Below are 24,826 nucleotides of genomic sequence, written 5' to 3'. Positions count from 1 at the left end.
ACCCAAGGATTCTGAAAAGTCCATTTGTGGAGATGGCCACCTGGACTCCCGTTAAGAAGACATGCTGTCAACCTCTAGATCCCTCACATGCCTGCACTTTTCGGCTTGCTGCTGCTGCAATCCACGCGTTTTAGATCTGCATAACTCCACCTCTTTTAGCACAGTACCCTCAACCCCCGGCTGTTCCCACCCGCCTCAACACCGTTGGAAGGGAGGAGAACCAATTAAGGCGGGGGGGGGGGTGGAACGAGCAGCTGTCTACCCTTAGCAGGAGGGTTGCTGATTAATTACCTCTCCTGCTGCTGCTGCTGCTGGCTGTCCAGCAGCAGACTGAAGGTGGCTGCTGCTGTGCGCAGGTATATAAAGGCTCAGAGCCTATTATGACACGCGCAGCCAGCGTTCCATTGCCACATTCCGTCTACTGCAGGCGGGATACCTGGATGGCTGAATGTCACTGAGAAGCTCACAGAGACCGCCATAAGCAACAGTTTAAAAGAATGCCACAGACTAATCAACCAAACTTTTTGGGTTGGTTTCTCTTTTATAGTCTGCAGGCATTAAATGAAAGAAGTCAGTGTTCCAGCAGAGGGAGACAACGTTTCAGAAAAGGCATTGTAGCAAACCAAAAAAGAAATTTTAAGCGCAGCAGAGTAACCAGCTCACATACCTGTTAGCTCAGGTGAGTTTAAAAGGCTGCTGTTGATAACAAGGGCATTTGCTAAATAGATGGTGTGTGTGCAACAATATACTGAAAGGTCAATTATATTGTGCAGCTTATCTCACCACCTGTAGTTATTTAGGTGAAAGCTCCAAAATGCTTGCCTAATATGTCTGTTTATCCAAAAGGAAGTATAGAGGGAGAGCTAGATAGATAGCATTGCATTACATTACATTACATGGCAATGCAATGCACAGTTGCTGAAGTTGAACCAAAATGAGCTTGTCATCTGGCTTCTGCAACTTTTAACATGAAAAATCCAATGAGGAGAAGAAAAGCAAAGCCAAAGAGTCCATCCCAAAATCCGACAAACAAGCAAAATGAACAAAAAGCATTGAATTCAATTCTTTCTGATTTTAGAAACTGCATTAAAGAAGGGGTGCACCGGTCCTGGAGATACTGCAATACCAGGTCAATGCGTGGAGTGGACAGAGCAAGCTCTTTTTCCATCTCCCTGCTCTAAAAATCCATTTAATATATGGTCCCCAGATAGGGGACGTATCAGATATTAAACTGATAAGAACAGATACTACACTTGATCTTAGCCAAAAGGCCGAGAAGCGATAACCAGAATTGGTTTCCGACTACGGTGCCACCCAAGGATTCTGAAAAGTCCATTTGTGGAGATGGCCACCTGGACTCCCGTTAAGAAGACATGCTGTCAACCTCTAGATCCCTCACATGCCTGCACTTTTCGGCTTGCTGCTGCTGCAATCCACGCGTTTTAGATCTGCATAACTCCACCTCTTTTAGCACAGTACCCTCAACCCCCGGCTGTTCCCACCCGCCTCAACACCGTTGGAAGGGAGGAGAACCAATTAAGGTGGGGGGGGGTGGAACGAGCAGCTGTCTACCCTTAGCAGGAGGGTTGCTGATTAATTACCTCTCCTGCTGCTGCTGCTTCTGGCTGTCCAGCAGCAGACTGAAGGTGGCTGCTGCTGTGCGCAGGTATATAAAGGCTCAGAGCCTATTATGACACGCGCAGCCAGCGTTCCATTGCCACATTCCGTCTACTGCAGGCGGGATACCTGGATGGCTGAATGTCACTGAGAAGCTCACAGAGACCGCCATAAGCAACAGTTTAAAAGAATGCCACAGACTAATCAACCAAACTTTTTGGGTTGGTTTCTCTTTTATAGTCTGCAGGCATTAAATGAAAGAAGTCAGTGTTCCAGCAGAGGGAGACAACGTTTCAGAAAAGGCATTGTAGCAAACCAAAAAAGAAATTTTAAGCGCAGCAGAGTAACCAGCTCACATACCTGTTAGCTCAGGTGAGTTTAAAAGGCTGCTGTTGATAACAAGGGCATTTGCTAAATAGATGGTGTGTGTGCAACAATATACTGAAAGGTCAATTATATTGTGCAGCTTATCTCACCACCTGTAGTTATTTAGGTGAAAGCTCCAAAATGCTTGCCTAATATGTCTGTTTATCCAAAAGGAAGTATAGAGGGAGAGCTAGATAGATAGCATTGCATTACATTACATTACATGGCAATGCAATGCACAGTTGCTGAAGTTGAACCAAAATGAGCTTGTCATCTGGCTTCTGCAACTTTTAACATGAAAAATCCAATGAGGAGAAGAAAAGCAAAGCCAAAGAGTCCATCCCAAAATCCGACAAACAAGCAAAATGAACAAAAAGCATTGAATTCAATTCTTTCTGATTTTAGAAACTGCATTAAAGAAGGGGTGCACCGGTCCTGGAGATACTGCAATACCAGGTCAATGCGTGGAGTGGACAGAGCAAGCTCTTTTTCCATCTCCCTGCTCTAAAAATCCATTTAATATATGGTCCCCAGATAGGGGACGTATCAGATATTAAACTGATAAGAACAGATACTACACTTGATCTTAGCCAAAAGGCCGAGAAGCGATAACCAGAATTGGTTTCCGACTACGGTGCCACCCAAGGATTCTGAAAAGTCCATTTGTGGAGATGGCCACCTGGACTCCCGTTAAGAAGACATGCTGTCAACCTCTAGATCCCTCACATGCCTGCACTTTTCGGCTTGCTGCTGCTGCAATCCACGCGTTTTAGATCTGCATAACTCCACCTCTTTTAGCACAGTACCCTCAACCCCCGGCTGTTCCCACCCGCCTCAACACCGTTGGAAGGGAGGAGAACCAATTAAGGCAGGGGGGGGGTGGAACGAGCAGCTGTCTACCCTTAGCAGGAGGGTTGCTGATTAATTACCTCTCCTGCTGCTGCTGCTGCTGGCTGTCCAGCAGCAGACTGAAGGTGGCTGCTGCTGTGCGCAGGTATATAAAGGCTCAGAGCCTATTATGACATGCGCAGCCAGCGTTCCATTGCCACATTCCGTCTACTGCAGGCGGGATACCTGGATGGCTGAATGTCACTGAGAAGCTCACAGAGACCGCCATAAGCAACAGTTTAAAAGAATGCCACAGACTAATCAACCAAACTTTTTGGGTTGGTTTCTCTTTTATAGTCTGCAGGCATTAAATGAAAGAAGTCAGTGTTCCAGCAGAGGGAGACAACGTTTCAGAAAAGGCATTGTAGCAAACCAAAAAAGAAATTTTAAGCGCAGCAGAGTAACCAGCTCACATACCTGTTAGCTCAGGTGAGTTTAAAAGGCTGCTGTTGATAACAAGGGCATTTGCTAAATAGATGGTGTGTGTGCAACAATATACTGAAAGGTCAATTATATTGTGCAGCTTATCTCACCACCTGTAGTTATTTAGGTGAAAGCTCCAAAATGCTTGCCTAATATGTCTGTTTATCCAAAAGGAAGTATAGAGGGAGAGCTAGATAGATAGCATTGCATTACATTACATTACATGGCAATGCAATGCACAGTTGCTGAAGTTGAACCAAAATGAGCTTGTCATCTGGCTTCTGCAACTTTTAACATGAAAAATCCAATGAGGAGAAGAAAAGCAAAGCCAAAGAGTCCATCCCAAAATCCGACAAACAAGCAAAATGAACAAAAAGCATTGAATTCAATTCTTTCTGATTTTAGAAACTGCATTAAAGAAGGGGTGCACCGGTCCTGGAGATACTGCAATACCAGGTCAATGCGTGGAGTGGACAGAGCAAGCTCTTTTTCCATCTCCCTGTTCTAAAAATCCATTTAATATATGGTCCCCAGATAGGGGACGTATCAGATATTAAACTGATAAGAACAGATACTACACTTGATCTTAGCCAAAAGGCCGAGAAGCGATAACCAGAATTGGTTTCCGACTACGGTGCCACCCAAGGATTCTGAAAAGTCCATTTGTGGAGATGGCCACCTGGACTCCCGTTAAGAAGACATGCTGTCAACCTCTAGATCCCTCACATGCCTGCACTTTTCGGCTTGCTGCTGCTGCAATCCACGCGTTTTAGATCTGCATAACTCCACCTCTTTTAGCACAGTACCCTCAACCCCCGGCTGTTCCCACCCGCCTCAACACCGTTGGAAGGGAGGAGAACCAATTAAGGCGGGGGTGGGGGTGGAACGAGCAGCTGTCTACCCTTAGCAGGAGGGTTGCTGATTAATTACCTCTCCTGCTGCTGCTGCTGCTGGCTGTCCAGCAGCAGACTGAAGGTGGCTGCTGCTGTGCGCAGGTATATAAAGGCTCAGAGCCTATTATGACACGCGCAGCCAGCGTTCCATTGCCACATTCCGTCTACTGCAGGCGGGATACCTGGATGGCTGAATGTCACTGAGAAGCTCACAGAGACCGCCATAAGCAACAGTTTAAAAGAATGCCACAGACTAATCAACCAAACTTTTTGGGTTGGTTTCTCTTTTATAGTCTGCAGGCATTAAATGAAAGAAGTCAGTGTTCCAGCAGAGGGAGACAACGTTTCAGAAAAGGCATTGTAGCAAACCAAAAAAGAAATTTTAAGCGCAGCAGAGTAACCAGCTCACATACCTGTTAGCTCAGGTGAGTTTAAAAGGCTGCTGTTGATAACAAGGGCATTTGCTAAATAGATGGTGTGTGTGCAACAATATACTGAAAGGTCAATTATATTGTGCAGCTTATCTCACCACCTGTAGTTATTTAGGTGAAAGCTCCAAAATGCTTGCCTAATATGTCTGTTTATCCAAAAGGAAGTATAGAGGGAGAGCTAGATAGATAGCATTGCATTACATTACATTACATGGCAATGCAATGCACAGTTGCTGAAGTTGAACCAAAATGAGCTTGTCATCTGGCTTCTGCAACTTTTAACATGAAAAATCCAATGAGGAGAAGAAAAGCAAAGCCAAAGAGTCCATCCCAAAATCCGACAAACAAGCAAAATGAACAAAAAGCATTGAATTCAATTCTTTCTGATTTTAGAAACTGCATTAAAGAAGGGGTGCACCGGTCCTGGAGATACTGCAATACCAGGTCAATGCGTGGAGTGGACAGAGCAAGCTCTTTTTCCATCTCCCTGCTCTAAAAATCCATTTAATATATGGTCCCCAGATAGGGGACGTATCAGATATTAAACTGATAAGAACAGATACTACACTTGATCTTAGCCAAAAGGCCGAGAAGCGATAACCAGAATTGGTTTCCGACTACGATGCCACCCAAGGATTCTGAAAAGTCCATTTGTGGAGATGGCCACCTGGACTCCCGTTAAGAAGACATGCTGTCAACCTCTAGATCCCTCACATGCCTGCACTTTTCGGCTTGCTGCTGCTGCAATCCACGCGTTTTAGATCTGCATAACTCCACCTCTTTTAGCACAGTACCCTCAACCCCCGGCTGTTCCCACCCGCCTCAACACCGTTGGAAGGGAGGAGAACCAATTAAGGCAGGGGGGGGTGGAACGAGCAGCTGTCTACCCTTAGCAGGAGGGTTGCTGATTAATTACCTCTCCTGCTGCTGCTGCTGCTGGCTGTCCAGCAGCAGACTGAAGGTGGCTGCTGCTGTGCGCAGGTATATAAAGGCTCAGAGCCTATTATGACACGCGCAGCCAGCGTTCCATTGCCACATTCCGTCTACTGCAGGCGGGATACCTGGATGGCTGAATGTCACTGAGAAGCTCACAGAGACCGCCATAAGCAACAGTTTAAAAGAATGCCACAGACTAATCAACCAAACTTTTTGGGTTGGTTTCTCTTTTATAGTCTGCAGGCATTAAATGAAAGAAGTCAGTGTTCCAGCAGAGGGAGACAACGTTTCAGAAAAGGCATTGTAGCAAACCAAAAAAGAAATTTTAAGCGCAGCAGAGTAACCAGCTCACATACCTGTTAGCTCAGGTGAGTTTAAAAGGCTGCTGTTGATAACAAGGGCATTTGCTAAATAGATGGTGTGTGTGCAACAATATACTGAAAGGTCAATTATATTGTGCAGCTTATCTCACCACCTGTAGTTATTTAGGTGAAAGCTCCAAAATGCTTGCCTAATATGTCTGTTTATCCAAAAGGAAGTATAGAGGGAGAGCTAGATAGATAGCATTGCATTACATTACATGGCAATGCAATGCACAGTTGCTGAAGTTGAACCAAAATGAGCTTGTCATCTGGCTTCTGCAACTTTTAACATGAAAAATCCAATGAGGAGAAGAAAAGCAAAGCCAAAGAGTCCATCCCAAAATCCGACAAACAAGCAAAATGAACAAAAAGCATTGAATTCAATTCTTTCTGATTTTAGAAACTGCATTAAAGAAGGGGTGCACCAGTCTTGGAGATACTGCAATACCAGGTCAATGCGTGGAGTGGACAGAGCAAGCTCTTTTTCCATCTCCCTGTTCTAAAAATCCATTTAATATATGGTCCCCAGATAGGGGACGTATCAGATATTAAACTGATAAGAACAGATACTACACTTGATCTTAGCCAAAAGGCCGAGAAGCGATAACCAGAATTGGTTTCCGACTACGGTGCCACCCAAGGATTCTGAAAAGTCCATTTGTGGAGATGGCCACCTGGACTCCCGTTAAGAAGACATGCTGTCAACCTCTAGATCCCTCACATGCCTGCACTTTTCGGCTTGCTGCTGCTGCAATCCACGCGTTTTAGATCTGCATAACTCCACCTCTTTTAGCACAGTACCCTCAACCCCCGGCTGTTCCCACCCGCCTCAACACCGTTGGAAGGGAGGAGAACCAATTAGGCGGGGGGGGGGTGGAACGAGCAGCTGTCTACCCTTAGCAGGAGGGTTGCTGATTAATTACCTCTCCTGCTGCTGCTGCTGCTGGCTGTCCAGCAGCAGACTGAAGGTGGCTGCTGCTGTGCGCAGGTATATAAAGGCTCAGAGCCTATTATGACACGCGCAGCCAGCGTTCCATTGCCACATTCCGTCTACTGCAGGCGGGATACCTGGATGGCTGAATGTCACTGAGAAGCTCACAGAGACCGCCATAAGCAACAGTTTAAAAGAATGCCACAGACTAATCAACCAAACTTTTTGGGTTGGTTTCTCTTTTATAGTCTGCAGGCATTAAATGAAAGAAGTCAGTGTTCCAGCAGAGGGAGACAACGTTTCAGAAAAGGCATTGTAGCAAACCAAAAAAGAAATTTTAAGCGCAGCAGAGTAACCAGCTCACATACCTGTTAGCTCAGGTGAGTTTAAAAGGCTGCTGTTGATAACAAGGGCATTTGCTAAATAGATGGTGTGTGTGCAACAATATACTGAAAGGTCAATTATATTGTGCAGCTTATCTCACCACCTGTAGTTATTTAGGTGAAAGCTCCAAAATGCTTGCCTAATATGTCTGTTTATCCAAAAGGAAGTATAGAGGGAGAGCTAGATAGATAGCATTGCATTACATTACATTACATGGCAATGCAATGCACAGTTGCTGAAGTTGAACCAAAATGAGCTTGTCATCTGGCTTCTGCAACTTTTAACATGAAAAATCCAATGAGGAGAAGAAAAGCAAAGCCAAAGAGTCCATCCCAAAATCCGACAAACAAGCAAAATGAACAAAAAGCATTGAATTCAATTCTTTCTGATTTTAGAAACTGCATTAAAGAAGGGGTGCACCGGTCCTGGAGATACTGCAATACCAGGTCAATGCGTGGAGTGGACAGAGCAAGCTCTTTTTCCATCTCCCTGTTCTAAAAATCCATTTAATATATGGTCCCCAGATAGGGGACGTATCAGATATTAAACTGATAAGAACAGATACTACACTTGATCTTAGCCAAAAGGCCGAGAAGCGATAACCAGAATTGGTTTCCGACTACGGTGCCACCCAAGGATTCTGAAAAGTCCATTTGTGGAGATGGCCACCTGGACTCCCGTTAAGAAGACATGCTGTCAACCTCTAGATCCCTCACATGCCTGCACTTTTCGGCTTGCTGCTGCTGCAATCCACGCGTTTTAGATCTGCATAACTCCACCTCTTTTAGCACAGTACCCTCAACCCCCGGCTGTTCCCACCCGCCTCAACACCGTTGGAAGGGAGGAGAACCAATTAAGGCGGGGGGGGGGGTGGAACGAGCAGCTGTCTACCCTTAGCAGGAGGGTTGCTGATTAATTACCTCTCCTGCTGCTGCTGCTGCTGGCTGTCCAGCAGCAGACTGAAGGTGGCTGCTGCTGTGCGCAGGTATATAAAGGCTCAGAGCCTATTATGACACGCGCAGCCAGCGTTCCATTGCCACATTCCGTCTACTGCAGGCGGGATACCTGGATGGCTGAATGTCACTGAGAAGCTCACAGAGACCGCCATAAGCAACAGTTTAAAAGAATGCCACAGACTAATCAACCAAACTTTTTGGGTTGGTTTCTCTTTTATAGTCTGCAGGCATTAAATGAAAGAAGTCAGTGTTCCAGCAGAGGGAGACAACGTTTCAGAAAAGGCATTGTAGCAAACCAAAAAAGAAATTTTAAGCGCAGCAGAGTAACCAGCTCACATACCTGTTAGCTCAGGTGAGTTTAAAAGGCTGCTGTTGATAACAAGGGCATTTGCTAAATAGATGGTGTGTGTGCAACAATATACTGAAAGGTCAATTATATTGTGCAGCTTATCTCACCACCTGTAGTTATTTAGGTGAAAGCTCCAAAATGCTTGCCTAATATGTCTGTTTATCCAAAAGGAAGTATAGAGGGAGAGCTAGATAGATAGCATTGCATTACATTACATGGCAATGCAATGCACAGTTGCTGAAGTTGAACCAAAATGAGCTTGTCATCTGGCTTCTGCAACTTTTAACATGAAAAATCCAATGAGGAGAAGAAAAGCAAAGCCAAAGAGTCCATCCCAAAATCCGACAAACAAGCAAAATGAACAAAAAGCATTGAATTCAATTCTTTCTGATTTTAGAAACTGCATTAAAGAAGGGGTGCACCAGTCTTGGAGATACTGCAATACCAGGTCAATGCGTGGAGTGGACAGAGCAAGCTCTTTTTCCATCTCCCTGTTCTAAAAATCCATTTAATATATGGTCCCCAGATAGGGGACGTATCAGATATTAAACTGATAAGAACAGATACTACACTTGATCTTAGCCAAAAGGCCGAGAAGCGATAACCAGAATTGGTTTCCGACTACGGTGCCACCCAAGGATTCTGAAAAGTCCATTTGTGGAGATGGCCACCTGGACTCCCGTTAAGAAGACATGCTGTCAACCTCTAGATCCCTCACATGCCTGCACTTTTCGGCTTGCTGCTGCTGCAATCCACGCGTTTTAGATCTGCATAACTCCACCTCTTTTAGCACAGTACCCTCAACCCCCGGCTGTTCCCACCCGCCTCAACACCGTTGGAAGGGAGGAGAACCAATTAGGCGGGGGGGGGGTGGAACGAGCAGCTGTCTACCCTTAGCAGGAGGGTTGCTGATTAATTACCTCTCCTGCTGCTGCTGCTGCTGGCTGTCCAGCAGCAGACTGAAGGTGGCTGCTGCTGTGCGCAGGTATATAAAGGCTCAGAGCCTATTATGACACGCGCAGCCAGCGTTCCATTGCCACATTCCGTCTACTGCAGGCGGGATACCTGGATGGCTGAATGTCACTGAGAAGCTCACAGAGACCGCCATAAGCAACAGTTTAAAAGAATGCCACAGACTAATCAACCAAACTTTTTGGGTTGGTTTCTCTTTTATAGTCTGCAGGCATTAAATGAAAGAAGTCAGTGTTCCAGCAGAGGGAGACAACGTTTCAGAAAAGGCATTGTAGCAAACCAAAAAAGAAATTTTAAGCGCAGCAGAGTAACCAGCTCACATACCTGTTAGCTCAGGTGAGTTTAAAAGGCTGCTGTTGATAACAAGGGCATTTGCTAAATAGATGGTGTGTGTGCAACAATATACTGAAAGGTCAATTATATTGTGCAGCTTATCTCACCACCTGTAGTTATTTAGTTGAAAGCTCCAAAATGCTTGCCTAATATGTCTGTTTATCCAAAAGGAAGTATAGAGGGAGAGCTAGATAGATAGCATTGCATTACATTACATTACATGGCAATGCAATGCACAGTTGCTGAAGTTGAACCAAAATGAGCTTGTCATCTGGCTTCTGCAACTTTTAACATGAAAAATCCAATGAGGAGAAGAAAAGCAAAGCCAAAGAGTCCATCCCAAAATCCGACAAACAAGCAAAATGAACAAAAAGCATTGAATTCAATTCTTTCTGATTTTAGAAACTGCATTAAAGAAGGGGTGCACCGGTCCTGGAGATACTGCAATACCAGGTCAATGCGTGGAGTGGACAGAGCAAGCTCTTTTTCCATCTCCCTGTTCTAAAAATCCATTTAATATATGGTCCCCAGATAGGGGACGTATCAGATATTAAACTGATAAGAACAGATACTACACTTGATCTTAGCCAAAAGGCCGAGAAGCGATAACCAGAATTGGTTTCCGACTACGGTGCCACCCAAGGATTCTGAAAAGTCCATTTGTGGAGATGGCCACCTGGACTCCCGTTAAGAAGACATGCTGTCAACCTCTAGATCCCTCACATGCCTGCACTTTTCGGCTTGCTGCTGCTGCAATCCACGCGTTTTAGATCTGCATAACTCCACCTCTTTTAGCACAGTACCCTCAACCCCCGGCTGTTCCCACCCGCCTCAACACCGTTGGAAGGGAGGAGAACCAATTAAGGCGGGGGGGGGGGGGGTGGAACGAGCAGCTGTCTTCCCTTAGCAGGAGGGTTGCTGATTAATTACCTCTCCTGCTGCTGCTGCTGCTGGCTGTCCAGCAGCAGACTGAAGGTGGCTGCTGCTGTGCGCAGGTATATAAAGGCTCAGAGCCTATTATGACACGCGCAGCCAGCGTTCCATTGCCACATTCCGTCTACTGCAGGTGGGATACCTGGATGGCTGAATGTCACTGAGAAGCTCACAGAGACCGCCATAAGCAACAGTTTAAAAGAATGCCACAGACTAATCAACCAAACTTTTTGGGTTGGTTTCTCTTTTATAGTCTGCAGGCATTAAATGAAAGAAGTCAGTGTTCCAGCAGAGGGAGACAACGTTTCAGACAAGGCATTGTAGCAAACCAAAAAAGAAATTTTAAGCGCAGCAGAGTAACCAGCTCACATACCTGTTAGCTCAGGTGAGTTTAAAAAGCTGCTGTTGATAACAAGGGCATTTGCTAAATAGATGGTGTGTGTGCAACAATATACTGAAAGGTCAATTATATTGTGCAGCTTATCTCACCACCTGTAGTTTTTTAGGTGAAAGCTCCAAAATGCTTGCCTAATATGTCTGTTTATCCAAAAGGAAGTATAGAGGGAGAGCTAGATAGATAGCATTGCATTACATTACATTACATGGCAATGCAATGCACAGTTGCTGAAGTTGAACCAAAATGAGCTTGTCATCTGGCTTCTGCAACTTTTAACATGGAAAATCCAATGAGGAGAAGAAAAGCAAAGCCAAAGAGTCCATCCCAAAATCCGACAAACAAGCAAAATGAACAAAAAGCATTGAATTCAATTCTTTCTGATTTTAGAAACTGCATTAAAGAAGGGGTGCACCGGTCCTGGAGATACTGCAATACCAGGTCAATGCGTGGAGTGGACAGAGCAAGCTCTTTTTCCATCTCCCTGTTCTAAAAATCCATTTAATATATGGTCCCCAGATAGGGGACGTATCAGATATTAAACTGATAAGAACAGATTTTTTTTTTTTTTTTTTCGAAAGCCCGAATTCGTGTACAAAACCCGAGTGCGCTTAAAAAAGTGACAAGTGCCACAAAAAAAGTGCACTAGGATGCTGGTCTTCTTGAAACCCTCTCCAAAAGGAGAAGGGTCCCCCAAACCATTCCCCGTCCCTCCGAGCCAAAAGGCCACAGCGAGGAACAGGGACAAAAAGCCACCTCCAGCCGAAGCCAGAGGCGACCCAATCTTACCCCCAGCACCTGCCCGAGTTCTCACCCGAGCAAGGCACTGGGAGCCAAAGACTGTGCTCCCCTCCCGGAAGAGGGGAGCCAACAACGCTCTCCTCCCGAAAGAGGAGAGCCAGGGGGGTTCAGGGGGGAGCTGAACCTGATGGCCACACACTCCCCCCCTAGACCTGCCAAGAGAGGAACCCGTAAGGGAACCGCATCCCGACAAAATCCTAGTAGGACGTGACACACGTGAATAAGTGGACACACAGTGACAAAGAAATTAAATAAATAGTGAAGGTTTCACAGTATAATACTGCCCGGACCTTCGACCGGGAATTGAAAAATTCCCCATCCTAAGGCCAGAAGGCCCGGAATAAGGGTGTGTGCGAAGAAAGAAAATTTGAAGTGCTTGTGCAAATGTGCCATAAACTCAAGTGGGGTTCCCAATCCCAGTGAGTTAAGGCACCCCAGGGTCACCACTCCTGGGGCACTTCACACTTCGGGCTTTCGATCTTCCCCGGCCCAATGGCGTCGATCCTGGGGGGCCATGCTTTCCACCAGATGACTATATTAGCCACCTGGCGTACTAACAAGCGCCTAAACCCCAGTGTGCATAATGTATCAATCTACTAGGGCGGCCAACATCCAAAACCGCCTTTTCGAAAGATACTACACTTGATCTTAGCCAAAAGGCCGAGAAGCGATAACCAGAATTGGTTTCCGACTACGGTGCCACCCAAGGATTCTGAAAAGTCCATTTGTGGAGATGGCCACCTGGACTCCCGTTAAGAAGACATGCTGTCAACCTCTAGATCCCTCACATGCCTGCACTTTTCGGCTTGCTGCTGCTGCAATCCACGCGTTTTAGATCTGCATAACTCCACCTCTTTTAGCACAGTACCCTCAACCCCCGGCTGTTCCCACCCGCCTCAACACCGTTGGAAGGGAGGAGAACCAATTAAGGCGGGGGGTGGGGTGGATGAGCAGCTGTCTACCCTTAGCAGGAGGGTTGCTGATTAATTACCTCTCCTGCTGCTGCTGCTGCTGGCTGTCCAGCAGCAGACTGAAGGTGGCTGCTGCTGTGCGCAGGTATATAAAGGCTCAGAGCCTATTATGACACGCGCAGCCAGCGTTCCATTGCCACATTCCGTCTACTGCAGGCGGGATACCTGGATGGCTGAATGTCACTGAGAAGCTCACAGAGACCGCCATAAGCAACAGTTTAAAAGAATGCCACAGACTAATCAACCAAACTTTTTGGGTTGGTTTCTCTTTTATAGTCTGCAGGCATTAAATGAAAGAAGTCAGTGTTCCAGCAGAGGGAGACAACGTTTCAGAAAAGGCATTGTAGCAAACCAAAAAAGAAATTTTAAGCGCAGCAGAGTAACCAGCTCACATACCTGTTAGCTCAGGTGAGTTTAAAAGGCTGCTGTTGATAACAAGGGCATTTGCTAAATAGATGGTGTGTGTGCAACAATATACTGAAAGGTCAATTATATTGTGCAGCTTATCTCACCACCTGTAGTTATTTAGGTGAAAGCTCCAAAATGCTTGCCTAATATGTCTGTTTATCCAAAAGGAAGTATAGGGGGAGAGCTAGATAGATAGCATTGCATTACATTACATTACATGGCAATGCAATGCACAGTTGCTGAAGTTGAACCAAAATGAGCTTGTCATCTGGCTTCTGCAACTTTTAACATGAAAAATCCAATGAGGAGAAGAAAAGCAAAGCCAAAGAGTCCATCCCAAAATCCGACAAACAAGCAAAATGAACAAAAAGCATTGAATTCAATTCTTTCTGATTTTAGAAACTGCATTAAAGAAGGGGTGCACCGGTCCTGGAGATACTGCAATACCAGGTCAATGCGTGGAGTGGACAGAGCAAGCTCTTTTTCCATCTCCCTGTTCTAAAAATCCATTTAATATATGGTCCCCAGATAGGGGACGTATCAGATATTAAACTGATAAGAACAGATACTACACTTGATCTTAGCCAAAAGGCCGAGAAGCGATAACCAGAATTGGTTTCCGACTACGGTGCCAAGGATTCTGAAAAGTCCATTTGTGGAGATGGCCACCTGGACTCCCGTTAAGAAGACATGCTGTCAACCTCTAGATCCCTCACATGCCTGCACTTTTCGGCTTGCTGCTGCTGCAATCCACGCGTTTTAGATCTGCATAACTCCACCTCTTTTAGCACAGTACCCTCAACCCCCGGCTGTTCCCACCCGCCTCAACACCGTTGGAAGGGAGGAGAACCAATTAAGGCGGGGGGGGGGGTGGAACGAGCAGCTGTCTACCCTTAGCAGGAGGGTTGCTGATTAATTACCTCTCCTGCTGCTGCTGCTGCTGGCTGTCCAGCAGCAGACTGAAGGTGGCTGCTGCTGTGCGCAGGTATATAAAGGCTCAGAGCCTATTATGACACGCGCAGCCAGCGTTCCATTGCCACATTCCGTCTACTGCAGGCGGGATACCTGGATGGCTGAATGTCACTGAGAAGCTCACAGAGACCGCCATAAGCAACAGTTTAAAAGAATGCCACAGACTAATCAACCAAACTTTTTGGGTTGGTTTCTCTTTTATAGTCTGCAGGCATTAAATGAAAGAAGTCAGTGTTCCAGCAGAGGGAGACAACGTTTCAGAAAAGGCATTGTAGCAAACCAAAAAAGAAATTTTAAGCGCAGCAGAGTAACCAGCTCACATACCTGTTAGCTCAGGTGAGTTTAAAAGGCTGCTGTTGATAACAAGGGCATTTGCTAAATAGATGGTGTGTGTGCAACAATATACTGAAAGGTCAATTATATTGTGCAGCTTATCTCACCACCTGTAGTTATTTAGGTGAAAGCTCCAAAATGCTTGCCTAATATGTCTGTTTATCCAAAAGGAAGTATAGAGGGAGAGCTAGATAGATAGCATTGCATTACATTACATTACATGGCAATGCAATGCACAGTTGCTGAAGTTGAACCAAAATGAGCTTGTCATCTGGCTTCTGCAACTTTTAACATGAAAAATCCAATGAGGAGAGGAAAAGCAAAGCCAAAGAGTCCATCCCAAAATCCGACAAACAAGCAAAATGAACAAAAAGCATTGAATTCAATTCTTTCTGATTTTAGAAACTGCATTAAAGAAGGGGTGCACCGGTCCTGGAGATACTGCAATACCAGGTCAATGCGTGGAGTGGACAGAGCAAGCTCTTTTTCCATCTCCCTGTTCTAAAAATCAATTTAATATATGGTCCCCAGATAGGGGACGTATCAGATATTAAACTGATAAGAACAGATACTACACTTGATCTTAGCCAAAAGGCCGAGAAGCGATAACCAGAATTGGTTTCCGACTACGGTGCCACCCAAGGATTCTGAAAAGTCCATTTGTGGAGATGGCCACCTGGACTCCCGTTAAGAAGACATGCTGTCAACCTCTAGATCCCTCACATGCCTGCACTTTTCGGCTTGCTGCTGCTGCAATCCACGCGTTTTAGATCTGCATAACTCCACCTCTTTTAGCACAGTACCCTCAACCCCCGGCTGTTCCCACCCGCCTCAACACCGTTGGAAGGGAGGAGAACCAATTAAGGCGGGGGGGGGGTGGAACGAGCAGCTGTCTACCCTTAGCAGGAGGGTTGCTGATTAATTACCTCTCCTGCTGCTGCTGCTGCTGGCTGTCCAGCAGCAGACTGAAGGTGGCTGCTGCTGTGCGCAGGTATATAAAGGCTCAGAGCCTATTATGACACGCGCAGCCAGCGTTCCATTGCCACATTCCGTCTACTGCAGGCGGGATACCTGGATGGCTGAATGTCACTGAGAAGCTCACAGAGACCGCCATAAGCAACAGTTTAAAAGAATGCCACAGACTAATCAACCAAACTTTTTGGGTTGGTTTCTCTTTTATAGTCTGCAGGCATTAAATGAAAGAAGTCAGTGTTCCAGCAGAGGGAGACAACGTTTCAGAAAAGGCATTGTAGCAAACCAAAAAAGAAATTTTAAGCGCAGCAGAGTAACCAGCTCACATACCTGTTAGCTCAGGTGAGTTTAAAAGGCTGCTGTTGATAACAAGGGCATTTGCTAAATAGATGGTGTGTGTGCAACAATATACTGAAAGGTCAATTATATTGTGCAGCTTATCTCACCACCTGTAGTTATTTAGGTGAAAGCTCCAAAATGCTTGCCTAATATGTCTGTTTATCCAAAAGGAAGTATAGAGGGAGAGCTAGATAGATAGCATTGCATTACATTACATTACATGGCAATGCAATGCACAGTTGCTGAAGTTGAACCAAAATGAGCTTGTCATCTGGCTTCTGCAACTTTTAACATGAAAAATCCAATGAGGAGAAGAAAAGCAAAGCCAAAGAGTCCATCCCAAAATCCGACAAACAAGCAAAATGAACAAAAAGCATTGAATTCAATTCTTTCTGATTTTAGAAACTGCATTAAAGAAGGGGTGCACCGGTCCTGGAGATACTGCAATACCAGGTCAATGCGTGGAGTGGACAGAGCAAGCTCTTTTTCCATCTCCCTGTTCTAAAAATCCATTTAATATATGGTCCCCAGATAGGGGACGTATCAGATATTAAACTGATAAGAACAGATACTACACTTGATCTTAGCCAAAAGGCCGAGAAGCGATAACCAGAATTGGTTTCCGACTACGGTGCCACCCAAGGATTCTGAAAAGTCCATTTGTGGAGATGGCCACCTGGACTCCCGTTAAGAAGACATGCTGTCAACCTCTAGATCCCTCACATGCCTGCACTTTTCGGCTTGCTGCTGCTGCAATCCACGCGTTTTAGATCTGCATAACTCCACCTCTTTTAGCACAGTACCCTCAACCCCCGGCTGTTCCCACCCGCCTCAACACCGTTGGAAGGGAGGAGAACCAATTAAGGCGGGGGGGGGGTGGAACGAGCAGCTGTCTACCCTTAGCAGGAGGGTTGCTGATTAATTACCTCTCCTGCTGCTGCTGCTGCTGGCTGTCCAGCAGCAGACTGAAGGTGGCTGCTGCTGTGCGCAGGTATATAAAGGCTCAGAGCCTATTATGACACGCGCAGCCAGCGTTCCATTGCCACATTCCGTCTACTGCAGGCGGGATACCTGGATGGCTGAGTGTCACTGAGAAGCTCACAGAGACCGCCATAAGCAACAGTTTAAAAGAATGCCACAGACTAATCAACCAAACTTTTTGGGTTGGTTTCTCTTTTATAGTCTGCAGGCATTAAATGAAAGAAGTCAGTGTTCCAGCAGAGGGAGACAACGTTTCAGAAAAGGCATTGTAGCAAACCAAAAAAGAAATTTTAAGCGCAGCAGAGTAACCAGCTCACATACCTGTTAGCTCAGGTGAGTTTAAAAGGCTGCTGTTGATAACAAGGGCATTTGCTAAATAGATGGTGTGTGTGCAACAATATACTGAAAGGTCAATTATATTGTGCAGCTTATCTCACCACCTGTAGTTATTTAGGTGAAAGCTCCAAAATGCTTGCCTAATATGTCTGTTTATCCAAAAGGAAGTATAGAGGGAGAGCTAGATAGATAGCATTGCATTACATTACATTACATGGCAATGCAATGCACAGTTGCTGAAGTTGAACCAAAATGAGCTTGTCATCTGGCTTCTGCAACTTTTAACATGAAAAATCCAATGAGGAGAAGAAAAGCAAAGCCAAAGAGTCCATCCCAAAATCCGACAAACAAGCAAAATGAACAAAAAGCATTGAATTCAATTCTTTCTGATTTTAGAAACTGCATTAAAGAAGGGGTGCACCGGTCCTGGAGATACTGCAATACCAGGTCAATGCGTGGAGTGGACAGAGCAAGCTCTTTTTCCATCTCCCTGTTCTAAAAATCCATTTAATATATGGTCCCCAGATAGGGGACGTATCAGATATTAAACTGATAAGAACAGATACTACACTTGATCTTAGCCAAAAGGCCGAGAAGCGATAACCAGAATTGGTTTCCGACTACGGTGCCACCCAAGGATTCTGAAAAGTCCATTTGTGGAGATGGCCACCTGGACTCCCGTTAAGAAGACATGCTGTCAACCTCTAGATCCCTCACATGCCTGCACTTTTCGGCTTGCTGCTGCTGCAATCCACGCGTTTTAGATCTGCATAACTCCACCTCTTTTAGCACAGTACCCTCAACCCCCGGCTGTTCCCACCCGCCTCAACACCGTTGGAAGGGAGGAGAACCAATTAAGGCGGGAGGGGGGGTGGAACGAGCAGCTGTCTACCCTTAGCAGGAGGGTTGCTGATTAATTACCTCTCCTGCTGCTGCTGCTGCTGGCTGTCCAGCAGCAGACTGAAGGTGGCTGCTGCTGTGCGCAGGTATATAAAGGCTCAGAGCCTATTATGACACGCGCAGCCAGCGTTCCATTGCCACATTCCGTCTACTGCAGGCGGGATACCTGGATGGCTGAATGTCACTGAGAAGCTCACAGAGACCGCCATAAGCAACAGTTTAAAAGAATGCCACAGACTAATCAACCAAACTTTTTGGGTTGGTTTCTCTTTTATAGTCTGCAGGCATTAAATGAAAGAAGTCAGTGTTCCAGCAGAGGGAGACAACGTTTCAGAAAAGGCATTGTAGCAAACCAAAAAAGAAATTTTAAGCGCAGCAGAGTAACCAGCTCACATACCTGTTAGCTCAGGTGAGTTTAAAAGGCTGCTGTTGATAACAAGGGCATTTGCTAAATAGATGGTGTGTGTGCAACAATATACTGAAAGGTCAATTATATTGTGCAGCTTATCTCACCACCTGTAGTTATTTAGGTGAAAGCTCCAAAATGCTTGCCTAATATGTCTGTTTATCCAAAAGGAAGTATAGAGGGAGAGCTAGATAGATAGCATTGCATTACATTACATTACATGGCAATGCAATGCACAGTTGCTGAAGTTGAACCAAAATGAGCTTGTCATCTGGCTTCTGCAACTTTTAACATGAAAAATCCAATGAGGAGAAGAAAAGCAAAGCCAAAGAGTCCATCCCAAAATCCGACAAACAAGCAAAATGAACAAAAAGCATTGAATTCAATTCTTTCTGATTTTAGAAACTGCATTAAAGAAGGGGTGCACCGGTCCTGGAGATACTGCAATACCAGGTCAATGCGTGGAGTGGACAGAGCAAGCTCTTTTTCCATCTCCCTGTTCTAAAAATCCATTTAATATATGGTCCCCAGATAGGGGACGTATCAGATATTAAACTGATAAGAACAGATACTACACTTGATCTTAGCCAAAAGGCCGAGAAGCGATAACCAGAATTGGTTTCCGACTACGGTGCCACCCAAGGATTCTGAAAAGTCCATTTGTGGAGATGGCCTCCTGGACTCCCGTTGAGAAGACATGCTGTCATCGTCTAGATCCCTCACATGCCTGCACTTTTCGGCTTGCTGCTGCTGCAATCCACGCGTTTTAGATCTGCATAACTCCACCTCTTTTAGCACAGTACCCTCAACCCCCGGCTGTTCCCACCCGCCTCAACACCGTTGGAAGGGAGGAGAACCAATTAAGGCGGGGGGGGGGTGGAACGAGCAGCTGTCTACCCTTAGCAGGAGGGTTGCTGATTAATTACCTCTCCTGCTGCTGCTGCTGGCTGTCCAGCAGCAGACTGAAGGTGGCTGCTGCTGTGCGCAGGTATATAAAGGCTCAGAGCCTATTATGACACGCGCAGCCAGCGTTCCATTGCCACATTCCGTCTACTGCAGGCGGGATACCTGGATGGCTGAATGTCACTGAGAAGCTCACAGAGACCGCCATAAGCAACAGTTTAAAAGAATGCCACAGACTAATCAACCAAACTTTTTGGGTTGGTTCTCTTTTATAGTCTGCAGGCATTAAATGAAAGAAGTCAGTGTTCCAGCAGAGGGAGACAACGTTTCAGAAAAGGCATTGTAGCAAACCAAAAAAGAAATTTTAAGCGCAGCAGAGTAACCAGCTCACATACCTGTTAGCTCAGGTGAGTTTAAAAGGCTGCTGTTGATAACAAGGGCATTTGCTAAATAGATGGTGTGTGTGCAACAATATACTGAAAGGTCAATTATATTGTGCAGCTTATCTCACCACCTGTAGTTATTTAGGTGAAAGCTCCAAAATGCTTGCCTAATATGTCTGTTTATCCAAAAGGAAGTATAGAGGGAGAGCTAGATAGATAGCATTGCATTACATTACATTACATGGCAATGCAATGCACAGTTGCTGAAGTTGAACCAAAATGAGCTTGTCATCTGGCTTCTTCAACTTTTAACATGAAAAATCCAATGAGGAGAAGAAAAGCAAAGCCAAAGAGTCCATCCCAAAATCCGACAAACAAGCAAAATGAACAAAAAGCATTGAATTCAATTCTTTCTGATTTTAGAAACTGCATTAAAGAAGGGGTGCACCGGTCCTGGAGATACTGCAATACCAGGTCAATGCGTGGAGTGGACAGAGCAAGCTCTTTTTCCATCTCCCTGTTCTAAAAATCCATTTAATATATGGTCCCCAGATAGGGGACGTATCAGATATTAAACTGATAAGAACAGATTTTTTTGATTGAATATATCTTTTATTAGCACAAAAAATAAGTTAACAGACAGTGTACAGTGCCGCAGCCCAGTACACACAGAATTCTACATCATATTTACATAGCATGAGGATACGACGCACTAACTAGACACATCGCACCCCTATGCTACACAAAACACTCAATCTGAAAGAAAAAGCATGTCAATCAATACAGTACGACGAACCGTGATAAGGGATAGGGATTGGGAAAAAGGGGATGGGGAGGGGAAAATCACAGGCCCGAAGCTTTATTGAAAGACAAGACACATAAGGGGAGAGGGGGAGGAGGGGTTTAGTCCTCATCCTCGTCCTCCGGACCGTCCATGATGGAATAGTCTCTGAGCAGGCTGTGGATCAGCCTGCGGCAGTCCTGGATGGACATCCTCTCCCTCCTCAAGATGAGCCGGTTCCTGGCGACCCAAACGGCATCCTTGAAGCAGTTCATAAGGCGCCAAGCCTCCTGGATGGCTCCGACGGTATGAACCCCAGGGAATAGTCCATAAAGCACAGAATGGTGCGATAGGCTCGCCCTGGGGACAGAGTTCCTCAGGTCGTCCTCAAGTGCAGTCAATAGGCGCTGTGCAAATCCGCAGTCCCAAAAAGTGTGCAAAGATGTTTCCTCCACGAAGGGGCACCTTGGGCAGTACCGGGTCTTGCACAGGTTCCGGGCATGCATGAATGACCGGACGGGCAGTCCGCCCTGAATCGCCATCCACGACAAGTCCTTGTGCCCGTTGGTCAGCCTGTCAGACGACACATTTGTCCACACAGTCTCCAGCGTGTCCTGGTGAAGTCCTGTGATGTTCTCCACGTCATCCTTGGCTCTGATTAGCTTGTGGATAGTTTTGGGCTTCCACAAGTCGGGCTTGAGTCCCTCCAGTTGATGCTCCCCCACAAATCGAACGACGTCTCCGTAGAACCATGGCGTCGTCCAGTTGTAGGGGAAGGAGCTGTCCCACTTGTCCCAGCCGAGTCGCCTCCAAAGAGGAAGCAGGAAGAAGTGAGACATGGACCTGCCCGCGGAGCCATTCTTGACTTGCAAAGTCCGGCGGACACAATCACACACAAAAGAGGATCGCAGGAGGGTGGGGATATCTGGAACGCCCTTCCCACCCTTGCGAGGCTCCTTGTACATGACGGCCCGCCTGACTCTGTCCATCTTGGATCCCCAGACAAAGTGAAACACTGTCTTGGTAATGGCCCTGCACACAGTGACGTGTGGGGGCCAGGCCTGCGCCGTGTACTGCAAGACGGGCAGGACCTCATTACGCAGGACGAGTGCCTTACCCTCACAAGTGAGGTGTCTGAGGCTCCAGAGTCCGATCCGTTGCTTCACCTTGGCCAAGCGTTCTTGCCAGGACTTGAGGGCCGCTCCTTCCTTCCCGAACCAGACTCCCAGCACCTTGAGGAAATCCGGTTGAATGTTGAAGGGGAAGGGGGCAGAGGAGGCCGGCTGCCAATCCCCGAAGAGCATGGCTTCCGACTTCCTGCAGTTGACTTTGGCCCCTGAAGCCCGGCCGAACCTCTCACACGTCTGGATGAGGGCGTCGACTGAACCACGATCAGCGCAGAAGACGGTGACGTCGTCCATGTAGAGCGAGCACTTGACCTCGTGTCGTCCCGGACCCGGTGCGGTGATCCCTCTGATCTCTCCATTCTGCCGGATAGCCTCTGCGAAGAGTTCTATAACACAAACAAAAAGAAGAGGTGATAGAGGGCAGCCTTGTCTGACCCCAGAGAGGACAGGGAAGGGGTCAGTCTTCCAGCCGTTCACCAACACCGAGCTGTGGATATCAAAATACATCAGACGGACATACGAACAAAACATGTTACCCAAACCTAACCGGTGCAGAGCTCGGCCCATGAACTCGTGGGAAACCCGGTCGAAGGCCTTCTCCTGATCCAAGGAGACCAGGGCCGCGTGTGCGCGGCGGACCTTGATGTACTCGACCGTGTCCCGCACGAGAGCGAGGCTGTCTGCGATGCGACGTCCAGGGATGCCGCAGGTCTGGTCCGGGTGGATGATCCGTCCGATGACCGTCTTAAGTCGTGTCGCCATCGTCTTGGCCAGGATCTTGTAGTCCACGTTGAGCAGAGTGATGGGACGCCAATTCCTCAGGTCGCACCTCTCTCCCTTCCGCTTGTACAGGATCGTGACCATTCCTTCCCTCAAAGATGGAGGCATTCTACCCTCCACCACCATCTCCTCGTACAGGTCCAACAGGTCCGGACAGATGAGGTCTCCCAGCGCTACATAGAGCTCCGCTGGAAGACCATCACTGCCCGGGGTCCTGCCGGTCCTAAAGGATTTAGCGGCAGAGAGCAATTCGCCCACCATCAGAGGTTTGTCCAAGGCTGCCGTGCCTGCAGGATCAAGATGGTTAGTGATACCTGACAGGAACTTATCAGCAGCGTCGGGGTCGGTAGTCTTGTGGGAGTAGAGTTCGCTGTAGAAGTCGCTGACGACCCTCATCACGTCCTCCTTCCCACGTCGCATGTTTCCGCTCTCGTCTCGCAGCTCGTTCAGGGGCGTGTGACCGGCATGAAGTTTCCTGAAAAAGAATGAGTTACATTTCTCACCCTTCTCCAGATTCTCCACTTTGGAACGGAAGACGATTCGCTTGGACTCCTCCTCAAAGTGCCTTTTCAGGCTCTTCTTGGTCTCCTCCAGCTCCTCCCTCACGTCCCAGCCGCAGTGAAGAAGGTCCTGCAGCGACCGCAGCTCGCGCTGCAGCCCTCTGAAGTCCCTCCTCTTCTCACACGCCTGTTGTCGACCCTTGGCCTGAAAGAAACAGCGAAACTCAAGTTTAACATATTCCCACCAATCAGAGACTGTTTGGAAGCTACCCTTGTAGGACTGCCACATTGCGTAGGCTGCTCTCAGCTCCTCCACGACTTCATCCTGAGCCAGCAGAGCACAATTCAGCTTCCAGGAGCCGGGGCCGGACGGAAAACCGTCGCCGAGGACACCTTGTAAGTGAATGGCTCTGTGGTCGGAGAAGAAGCAGGAGACCATCGAGTGCCTACTCTGCCTGACTGCCCGAGAGGTGAACACAAAGTCAATCCTGGAGCGGAGTGAGCCATCGGGTCGGCTCCACGAATAGTTCGTGGAGCCTCTCCCCATGGAGCCCACCACGTCCTGAAGAGAGGCCTCGGTTACCATCTCGATGAGCAGCTTGGACGTGATGTCCAACTTGGCAGATGTGCCAGAACTACGACCATCCTCCTCGATGGGGCAGTTGAAATCCCCGGCCATCACTAAGGTCCTGGTGGTGGCAAGCTGAAGCCGCAGGGTCTGGAAAAGCTCCAAACGCTCATTCTTCAGTGGGGACGCATACACGTTGATGAACCTGACAGGTTCTCCCGCCCAGTTGCCATCTACAACAAGAGCCCTGCCGCAGATGAGCTCCTGGACGGACTCAAGCGTGAATGCGCCCCCCCTGATCAGAATTGCGACCCCCGCAGACTTGCAGTCACCCCCACCGGACCAGTAGGATGGACCGTGGGACCACTCCCTGGCCAGATGTTTGAAGGACCTAGAGGAGGGAAGGGAACATTCCTGCAACATATAAACATCACACAACTGGGAAGTAAGGAAGGCATAAATAGTCTGACGTCTGAACTTGTCCTTGATGCTCCTGACATTAATGGAAAATAAGTTAATATTAGCCATCATGTAGGGAAAAAAGAAAAAGTTAGCGCAGGCAATACACCTTAGTTACCACTCCGGTCGGGTGGTCCCTCGTCGGTGTTGACTGCTGGTGACGGGATCACCAGCAGGCCCTCTTCCTCCATCTGGTCAAGCAGCGCGGCCTCGATCTCGGCGACCACCAGTTCCTCCTCTTCTGGCTCGGCCACCAGGGTCTCAACCATGTGCTCCATCTCTTCTGGCTCAGGGAGGGTATCCTCCTTTTCGCCTACGAAATCCAGAATCTTCTTTTTGGAGGATTCAGTAGCAGGGCTGTCCTCCACCTTCCTCTTTCCCCGGGTTGGAACTGGGGAGACAAGAAGGGGAAAATCCTCCTCGGAATAGATAGCGGCGGGTGGAGGAAAGGTTAATTCCACCGCTACCATGGTCTGGGGAGGGAGAGTGGCTGCCGGGGCAGGGGAAAGGACACCTGCTGAGGAGTAGGGGAAGGAGGAAGAGGAAGTGGAATCCTCAGCAGGGGTGGCCGGGGTGGGGGGGGATTGGACGGGGGTGGCAGGGGGAGGGATCGAGAGAGGGGTGACAGAACTCTTACCCTCCTTTGACTTTTTCTTCTGCTTCGGAGCTGCTGGGACCGTCGCTGGGGCTTTGGCCACCGACTCCTTGACCGCTTTGGCCTTGGTCGTCTCGGCCTTG

At 47.3% G+C, this 24,826-nt stretch overlaps 15 non-coding genes and 1 pseudogene across 15 annotated transcripts; all 16 read right to left on the bottom strand.

Moving 5' to 3' along the window:
• Positions 1-1,092: 1,092 nt before the first annotated feature.
• On the bottom strand, positions 1,093-1,283 carry LOC141195716 (U2 spliceosomal RNA). The gene has a single exon (XR_012268294.1). It is a non-coding gene; the product is annotated as a U2 spliceosomal RNA (small nuclear RNA).
• A 1,119-nt stretch (positions 1,284-2,402) lies between these two features.
• Positions 2,403-2,593, bottom strand: LOC141195715 (U2 spliceosomal RNA). Its single transcript, XR_012268293.1, has one exon. It is a non-coding gene; the product is annotated as a U2 spliceosomal RNA (small nuclear RNA).
• Positions 2,594-3,713: 1,120 nt separating this feature from the next.
• Positions 3,714-3,904, bottom strand: LOC141194515 (U2 spliceosomal RNA). Its single transcript, XR_012267139.1, has one exon. It is a non-coding gene; the product is annotated as a U2 spliceosomal RNA (small nuclear RNA).
• Positions 3,905-5,025: 1,121 nt separating this feature from the next.
• Positions 5,026-5,216, bottom strand: LOC141195714 (U2 spliceosomal RNA). The gene has a single exon (XR_012268292.1). It is a non-coding gene; the product is annotated as a U2 spliceosomal RNA (small nuclear RNA).
• A 1,114-nt stretch (positions 5,217-6,330) lies between these two features.
• Positions 6,331-6,521, bottom strand: LOC141196105 (U2 spliceosomal RNA). Its single transcript, XR_012268671.1, has one exon. It is a non-coding gene; the product is annotated as a U2 spliceosomal RNA (small nuclear RNA).
• Positions 6,522-7,640: 1,119 nt separating this feature from the next.
• On the bottom strand, positions 7,641-7,831 carry LOC141194514 (U2 spliceosomal RNA). Its single transcript, XR_012267138.1, has one exon. It is a non-coding gene; the product is annotated as a U2 spliceosomal RNA (small nuclear RNA).
• A 1,116-nt stretch (positions 7,832-8,947) lies between these two features.
• On the bottom strand, positions 8,948-9,138 carry LOC141196104 (U2 spliceosomal RNA). The gene has a single exon (XR_012268670.1). It is a non-coding gene; the product is annotated as a U2 spliceosomal RNA (small nuclear RNA).
• A 1,119-nt stretch (positions 9,139-10,257) lies between these two features.
• Positions 10,258-10,448, bottom strand: LOC141194513 (U2 spliceosomal RNA). The gene has a single exon (XR_012267137.1). It is a non-coding gene; the product is annotated as a U2 spliceosomal RNA (small nuclear RNA).
• A 1,124-nt stretch (positions 10,449-11,572) lies between these two features.
• On the bottom strand, positions 11,573-11,755 carry LOC141196369 (U2 spliceosomal RNA). Its single transcript, XR_012268907.1, has one exon. It is a non-coding gene; the product is annotated as a U2 spliceosomal RNA (small nuclear RNA).
• Positions 11,756-12,549: 794 nt separating this feature from the next.
• On the bottom strand, positions 12,550-12,641 carry LOC141196512 (U2 spliceosomal RNA; annotated as a pseudogene).
• Positions 12,642-13,761: 1,120 nt separating this feature from the next.
• LOC141194512 (U2 spliceosomal RNA) lies at positions 13,762-13,952 on the bottom strand. Its single transcript, XR_012267136.1, has one exon. It is a non-coding gene; the product is annotated as a U2 spliceosomal RNA (small nuclear RNA).
• Positions 13,953-15,069: 1,117 nt separating this feature from the next.
• Positions 15,070-15,260, bottom strand: LOC141195587 (U2 spliceosomal RNA). The gene has a single exon (XR_012268170.1). It is a non-coding gene; the product is annotated as a U2 spliceosomal RNA (small nuclear RNA).
• Positions 15,261-16,380: 1,120 nt separating this feature from the next.
• Positions 16,381-16,571, bottom strand: LOC141194509 (U2 spliceosomal RNA). Its single transcript, XR_012267134.1, has one exon. It is a non-coding gene; the product is annotated as a U2 spliceosomal RNA (small nuclear RNA).
• A 1,120-nt stretch (positions 16,572-17,691) lies between these two features.
• On the bottom strand, positions 17,692-17,882 carry LOC141194508 (U2 spliceosomal RNA). The gene has a single exon (XR_012267133.1). It is a non-coding gene; the product is annotated as a U2 spliceosomal RNA (small nuclear RNA).
• A 1,121-nt stretch (positions 17,883-19,003) lies between these two features.
• Positions 19,004-19,194, bottom strand: LOC141194507 (U2 spliceosomal RNA). The gene has a single exon (XR_012267132.1). It is a non-coding gene; the product is annotated as a U2 spliceosomal RNA (small nuclear RNA).
• Positions 19,195-20,310: 1,116 nt separating this feature from the next.
• LOC141196253 (U2 spliceosomal RNA) lies at positions 20,311-20,504 on the bottom strand. The gene has a single exon (XR_012268816.1). It is a non-coding gene; the product is annotated as a U2 spliceosomal RNA (small nuclear RNA).
• Positions 20,505-24,826: the final 4,322 nt, after the last annotated feature.

This window comes from Phyllobates terribilis, unplaced genomic scaffold, assembly GCF_046119375.1.
Source record: "Phyllobates terribilis strain yellow unplaced genomic scaffold, ASM4611937v1 Scaffold_74__1_contigs__length_7073193, whole genome shotgun sequence".
Lineage (NCBI taxonomy): Eukaryota > Metazoa > Chordata > Amphibia > Anura > Dendrobatidae > Phyllobates > Phyllobates terribilis.
The sequence above is the reverse complement of the archived record's forward strand: the minus strand, read 5'-3'. Positions and strand labels throughout refer to the sequence as shown.